The sequence below is a fragment of the Pundamilia nyererei genome, unplaced genomic scaffold (genome assembly GCF_000239375.1).
Source record: "Pundamilia nyererei isolate P.nyererei 1_Seehausen unplaced genomic scaffold, PunNye1.0 scaffold00092, whole genome shotgun sequence".
Lineage (NCBI taxonomy): Eukaryota > Metazoa > Chordata > Actinopteri > Cichliformes > Cichlidae > Pundamilia > Pundamilia nyererei.
In genome coordinates this window covers 1154581-1161925 of record NW_005187493.1, presented here as the reverse complement: position 1 = coordinate 1161925, position 7345 = coordinate 1154581, and positions in this window count along the sequence as shown.

Genomic DNA, 7345 nt, shown 5'->3' with positions numbered 1-7345 from the left:
TAGATAGATAGATAGATAGATAGATAGATAGATAGATAGATAGATAGATAGATAGATAGATAGATAGATAGATAGATAGATAGATAGATAGATGAAGAAAGAAAATGAAAACTAAGTAACTAACAAGAAAATGAAGTTCTTGTTAGTAACAAACCTTAAGAATAAATTGAGGAGTGGTTGCTGTTGGCGTGCAGGAATCAGTATTGTGACTTAATGTGTAGTTCTACTTATTCAATTCAATTCAATTCAATTCAATTCAATTCAATTTTATTTATATAGCGCCAAATCACAACATAAGTCGCCTCAAGGCTTATGCAACAACCTTTAATACTCAAATATATTTCAAATCAAAGTTCGGAAATGACTTTTAGCTTTGCCGCAGTCAGAGTTACATAAATCACATTGATGTTTGATGGTGACATATAACATTCATCTCTGTATATGACACAGTGCTCAGTGTCATATAAACCACTAATAGTCTGACAGCATGCTGATAAAAAAAGTTGCCCTAAAGGGGATTAACTGCTGAGACAAAACGGAACTTTAAGCATGACATAAAAAGAAACACTCAAGCTGTGAGTTCACACAGTAAAACAACATTTTGTTGTTTCCAACATTTCTGTCAGTAGCATCTACTCAAAACAGTTAGGTACAAATTTAGAACACATGACAGGGGGGCTGCTTGTAAACCTTAAACACTCATTCCTTAAAATGACATGTTTGCACTTGAGCTGAGAGCGCAACTGCAGCTTGTCAGAAGCAATCTTGACATCATGGAAAACTTCAAATTGAAAGTTCAAAGGTGAAAGACCAGAATTGCTCTGCCAGGGGTGGTAGGCTCACTGAGGTGAAAAACTGACCAGACCAGACCTTCAACCTTCAAAGAAAACAGAAAACACATTTTATATCCCTCAGAAACTGGACGCAGCTCTTTTGTGATTCAATGAAATGCATGTTTAAAACTACGGATAGGGTGGAAATTAAATGGGGGGGGGGATTGAGGGGTCGAGGTGCGTGATTTGCAAGCTGTCAGATGATGGCCTTGCGGACGAAGAGCAGTAGGCCCCCATTCTCTGTCCAGTGTGAGGTGCTCCCCACCCCCCTCACTCACACGCCTCTCCATACCCCATGGGAGGAGGTCTGTTGCGCTGTGGCCACACTAAATCAACATCGTCCTAATGAGGTGTCACACTTGACCCCCAGCAGCCTCAGCCCCTCACACGGGTGTCAGAGCCACAATGAGCGACCCTCCATCTCCAGCGACTGGCTGACACATTTTGATTCATGAGAGAGCCTGGGCCCTGTCAGGTCAAAATTACCCCTATCAAAATGCCACCATCAACACATTCATCAACCCCACCTATGAATCCACCCCCTTTCTCTTCAGAAAACAATTCTTCTGTAAAATCAACAATGCATCCATGCTTGTGCATGTCCCCGCCCTCTTCCTACCTAAAAGCACACATTTGCTCACATTCATGCCAGGGGCGCCTCCAGAATTTTTTCATATGGGGGCCACTAAAAATACTGGCACGGCACACTAAAAACAAAAACAAAAAATGGCAAAAAAGAGAAAGAAAGAAAATAATTATAAGCCTAGTTCACTGTCTGCTATTAAAGTTGATATCACTGAAAATAGGTTGACATAAATAATAATCTGTTCTAACTGGCTGACTGGAAGTCCCAACCACTGCTTTAATAAATTCAGAAGCAGAAGCATTCACTTTCCCAGAATGGAGTTAAGTTTAAGAGCAAACTTGTTCAGGAAAGACGAGTAAGTATCAGATCATGTAAGAGTGTGAACTGTTGCCTGTCTCTGTGTTGGCCCTTAGATGCACAAGTGATCTGCCCTGGGATTGGCACCACCTTTTCTACAGCCTTATCACATTATTTCCAACATAGATCAGTCCTGCTGAGGGGGGGGCAGCAAATTGTGGGGCGTGGCAAGTGCCCCCCCTGGCCCCCACTTGGTGGCGCCCCTGATTCATGCCTCTAGACAAATGCATGTTCTCTCTGATCACCCCCTATACAAGTGATAGGTCTGTCTTTGGTCTTGTTCAGACTTCTGTTTCTTAATGGCTCACTGAGTGATGAACTCTGTCCCCCAGGTGTTGGGGGAGCCTGTCCTCTGACCTTGTGACCTAAAACACTCTGGAAATGAACAGGTCTAAACAGCTAATGACAAAACTGAGAATGAAATCTGTTCTACTGACAAAACACAGAGTGGGAACGGTCCCAGCTCATAGAAAGTGAGACACATTATCGCCTCACCGGGAGGCCGGTAGTTCTGCCAGCTCAGATGGTAAAAGTGCTCATACTGACAATAATGATAAGGAAAACGCTTATCATTGATTTCAGAAGGAGAGTGCTTGCTCCAGAGGTGGGAAGTAACAAAGTACAAATACTCTGTTATTGTACTTAAGTAGAATTTCCAGGTATCTGTACTTTCCTTGAGTATTTATTGTTCTGACAACTTTTTACTTTTACTTTCTTAATTTTTAAACAAATATCTGTTCTTACATTTTCAAAACAGACTAATTACTTTAGGTTTGATGGCATCATTTATAGGGTTTATACTCTGGAGTCAAAGTAGGCCGGACGAGTGCAGGTGTCCGCAAGTTGTGGTCGCAATACTTCAGAATAGCTAGCACTACAGAAGAGGAGGAAGCATGAAGATAGTGACAGAATTATAGGTGTCAGGTAACTTCAAATTTAGTGTTTCTATCACCTGAAGAAACATCAGCAAACACAGAGACTGTTTGTGTGCAGTTTATCAGGCTGCGTGTTGGTAGCTAAAGGTCTGAATTTCCCAGGAGGGAAATTTAAACAGAAAGACGTAGGAAGACAGACAAGACAGCAGATGAAGAAGAGAGGTTATATTTAAAGGTAAGGACTGCTCAGTGACACTTGATAAACTGCTGCTTTTAAGCTTACATGTAATGCCATACTTTTAATCATATATTGATTAAAATTATAAAAACATATGATATACATACATCATATTGTCCATGATGTGTTTTGTTAACTTAAGATAAGAGATAAGATAAGACTTTATTGATCCCATGGTGGGGAAATGTGTGCATTACCTCAGCTTAGGTTCAGATAGCAGAAGGAAAATACAAAAAATACAAATAAAATACAAAAAAATACAAAATAAATAAGATAATACACTACATACAACGGTAGCATACACCGTATGTGATTGTGGATAGAGGGTTGTGGAAATATGCAAGAAATAAATGTAACTATTGTATCACTACTATTACAATAAATATCTAAATAATAGATATCTATAAGTATCTATGAGTATAGACATGTACACACACACGTACACACTACATATACTTAAATATACACATATACATACGCATATATCTGCAAACATCCATACATATAATTATGCATTTTCATTTTGTGAAACGTCCTGCAAAACAAACTAAGCTATACTAACTTTGTGTTATTGAAATGTTGCATGAAAACTCTGGTTAGTTTTACCCTGGATAAACTGGTTAGCTTGCATTAAAGCACTGCGTTGGTGCACAGTGTCTCTGGTGCTTATGGTTAGATTTAGATTTTATGAATTTGCATGTAATTTGCATTTAAGATGCAAATGCTTAGATTAATTCACTGGAAACGAACTTTATGCCAACCATATGCTGTCTAGTATGAAGGCAGTATAAACTCTATACTGTCAGAGTAGAGGATAAACATCTGTCAAGATAGCTTGTGAAACTGCTGACATCTTGCTGAGATTAGTTCTGTGAACCCACAAAGAGCAGCAGGTCAGCTGATCACAGCCTGTACACCGAGAAAATCTACTGAAGCTCATTTTTTTGTTTAGGTGTGGAGGAAAGCCATTCTCTACAATGTGGGTAAATTGTTATTGTTTAAAATTCTCTTTCACTGTATGTGTCCTACATAACAGATTCATTAGAATTAGAATATTATTTTATTATTGTAATAATATAGCGCAAGGTTCAAGGTACCTGCAAAAATGTCAGGTCAAAAATGGTTAGTAGAATTTTCCTTCAAAGAGCTACTTTTTACTTTCTTTCATTCAATTTCATTGCTTGTACTCTTTCACATTTACTTTAGTATAGAAGTTGAATCAGTACTTCTACTTAAGTAAAGAAAGTCTGTACTTTTGCCACCTCTGGCTGGCTCTGTCTCTATTATCATGACCACAGCTCAGGCTTTCATCGTTCTCGTATCACCCTGGGATCAGACTGGGTCACGGGTCTCGTGACAAATGTCATCGACCAATCGTGGCCTGTTTTGCTGGTCAGTAATCAAAAGCATTGTCACATCTTTTGTTACATTTAGATAAAACCTTGTTCTTCATTTTACAAGGGCAAACTATAGCATGATGGCCCCTTGCTGAGAAGATCATCTACTGTTAGCTGACACTCGTCCACTCAGGCAACCATCTGCTCCTAAAAATTTCCCCTGGGAGACGAGGCCAAACCAGCAGGAGCACTATACCTGTAAGCCAACAAACATCCACAATCTCATTGCTATTATCATTAGGAATGAGATTGCAAATCTGTTGCTTTTTATTCCTTTAATTATCACCAATCTGCTTGAAGCTGATTGAAGTTTATGCAACATGATGACTAGATTATAAAGTGTCTAAAACAAACCGATTAGGGAATATGCAATATGTCTCCAATGGACTCATGAACTGGACTTCATGCAGAACTTAAGTGAAAAGTAATAAAAGTTACAACATTAATTTAGTCAATAAAATGTTTGTGTTTCTTACTTCAACCAAGGCTTAACTAGAATAACACAATAATTAAATCAGTCTAGAATTCATTAATAACTGAATCTTTAATCGCTTTTTTTTAGGTTACTTTTAAATGCTAGCTATACTTTAATTGTCTATTATGTTCTTTGCGATTCCTCCTGGGATTTTTATTTGTTTTAGTCTATTTTGCTGTAGAGCACTTTGTGACCAAATGTGTTTTATAATTAAAACACTGTGAGACTGTAGCGAGAGATCAATAAACAAATACACAAATGCTAATTTTCTTTTGCATTATTTGCACATTTTTTAATATATGCTCATCATGACAACATGACATGATGTTGTATGCACATTATGAAACTGCTGGAAAAAAAAAAGTGATCCAGCTGAAAGAGTTCTTTGCTCCGTCCTCTCTCGTGCCTGCTTCTTATGTCAAAAGCAGATGAAACATGACTCCCTGAGTGATTCAGCAGCATGTATGCTAAATGCTGGGGGATGAAAATCTAACCTGTACACATTTAGGCTTCCAGTCCACATCAAGTCACCTTGAGTCATGTAGCTTATTTCCCGTTTTGCAAAAACAAGCAGGTGGATTAGCGTCATTAGTCATGTTCCTTGAACTGATCAAAATAAACAGAGTGACATGCATGGCATGATGAAAAAGGTTAAAGCAGATCTTGCAAAATCATGAATGAAAAAAAAAATTCAAATAGACGGCAGTCTTCTTTCCATTGCATCATCATGAAGAATAGCAGTAATAGTGTTGTATTCCACTTGTGGTCTTTTTATTGGTGTTTAGTCATTACATTAAATTCAGCTACAATACAGTGCCATCAAACTAATGACCAACAACTTCAAAAACAAACCAAAAAAGTCCCTCATACATGAACCAATATTTACTCATGCAAGGTGCCTTTGCTAAAATTAAATTAAACACCAAAACCTCTCTGGAATGTTACATATAATGACCACTTTCACTGCTTTAGATACTGTGACCAAAATAGCAACAAGGTTTTGGGGGGGGTTGACAGATTTCAGTAATTATGTTTTAATGATTGTGATAACTCACACATACAAATACACTGTTATTCTAACATGTATTCTTTTTTCTACACAGTTTATAGAAAGGAAAAAATTCCCATCCACATTTCCCGGTCACTACTACTTTGAACCAACTTCTTTGTTGGTAATGAATAAGTGACTGTGGGCACAGCTTCAGTGTTCACCTAATGACACACTCACACTAACCGGGTGTCTTCAGATATTTACCACCCCAGACTACATCGCCACTAATACTTTCAAACTAAAAACTAGAGTAAAATGTGGATATTATATTAAAAACCTAATTAACCACCTACATGACTGAATTTATGGAGCCAGAAAATGATTAAGGGCCAAACATTTTGTAAGTGTTAGTAGTGTTTCTATTAAGATGATGATGGTTTCTCTTCTCTAATTGACTTTTTTTTTTTTTTATCTTTTTCAGCGATCTGTGTTGATGGGAAGACATTTCAAAGTAGGGCATTTGCAGGGCAAGTTCTCGCATTACTATTTGTTGGAGCAAGTAATGCTGAACATTCATTTAGCAGTTCTACAAATCAGTTAGCTACTTTGTCAAGCAAACTATCGCAAATGTAACTGCATGGTTCTTTTATTGTGGCCAAAGGAAATCCCCAACACATTCATGATGTAGGCTTTGTAAGAGTGTATGTTAAGGTCACCTAGCAAGCTGGCACAGAGGGCAGTCATTGCACTGTGGAAACATTCACATTATTTTACAACCGAGCAGCTCCACTTCAAATCTGAGGAAGTTTGTGCACGTTAAGAGCAGATACACAGCATGGGTGTTGAAGAGGAGAATGATGCTGGTACCACAGCTATCTTTTAGATGTTTAAAGATGTCGCTCAGGGGAAAAACACGTTTTGCTCGTTTTTTTTATGTGGTGGAAGAAATTCTACTAGCGTGTATGCAATGAGGTCAGTGTGCTCAGAGGTAAATGTAGCTACAGCTGGCTACACAGGAAAAAAAATAACCAACATGTACAAGCTAAACTGATTTTCTCTAATACCTACCTCTCACTGTAGGTGACATTGTAATATAAAACATTATTTCTAAATGCTCCAATTATCAAGTGACTATTAAAAGTAACTTTGGGAGTGTGACTAGTCTCTAGTCTGCTGTAATAGTGGGTGAGAAATGCACTACTCGCGATATGACATGAACTGCTGATAAAGAAAATGCATTCTTAACCTGCTGTGGGCCTGCAGCCCTCACTTTGACAGCCCGGGGAAAAACATGTTGTCTTCTGTTACTCACATTGCCAACTCTTTGCTTGGGTCGTGAACTCTTAACAATGACAGAGGAGAGTCAGGCACCTGGGAATTGTGCTTACATGACATTTAACCCAAGTTTCACAGGAATGACTCTTTTAGGTGTTTTTGACTCATTTATCCCCCACACTTTAAATCTACGTAATCACGTATATGTGAGCATTCAGGTGTTATTCTGCGTTTTGCGTCATTTGGTTTTGTACGTAAATGAGACAAAAAGTGGGTTAAAACTGTGGAGTATTTCAGACATCAGGGATCAGGTAAAAT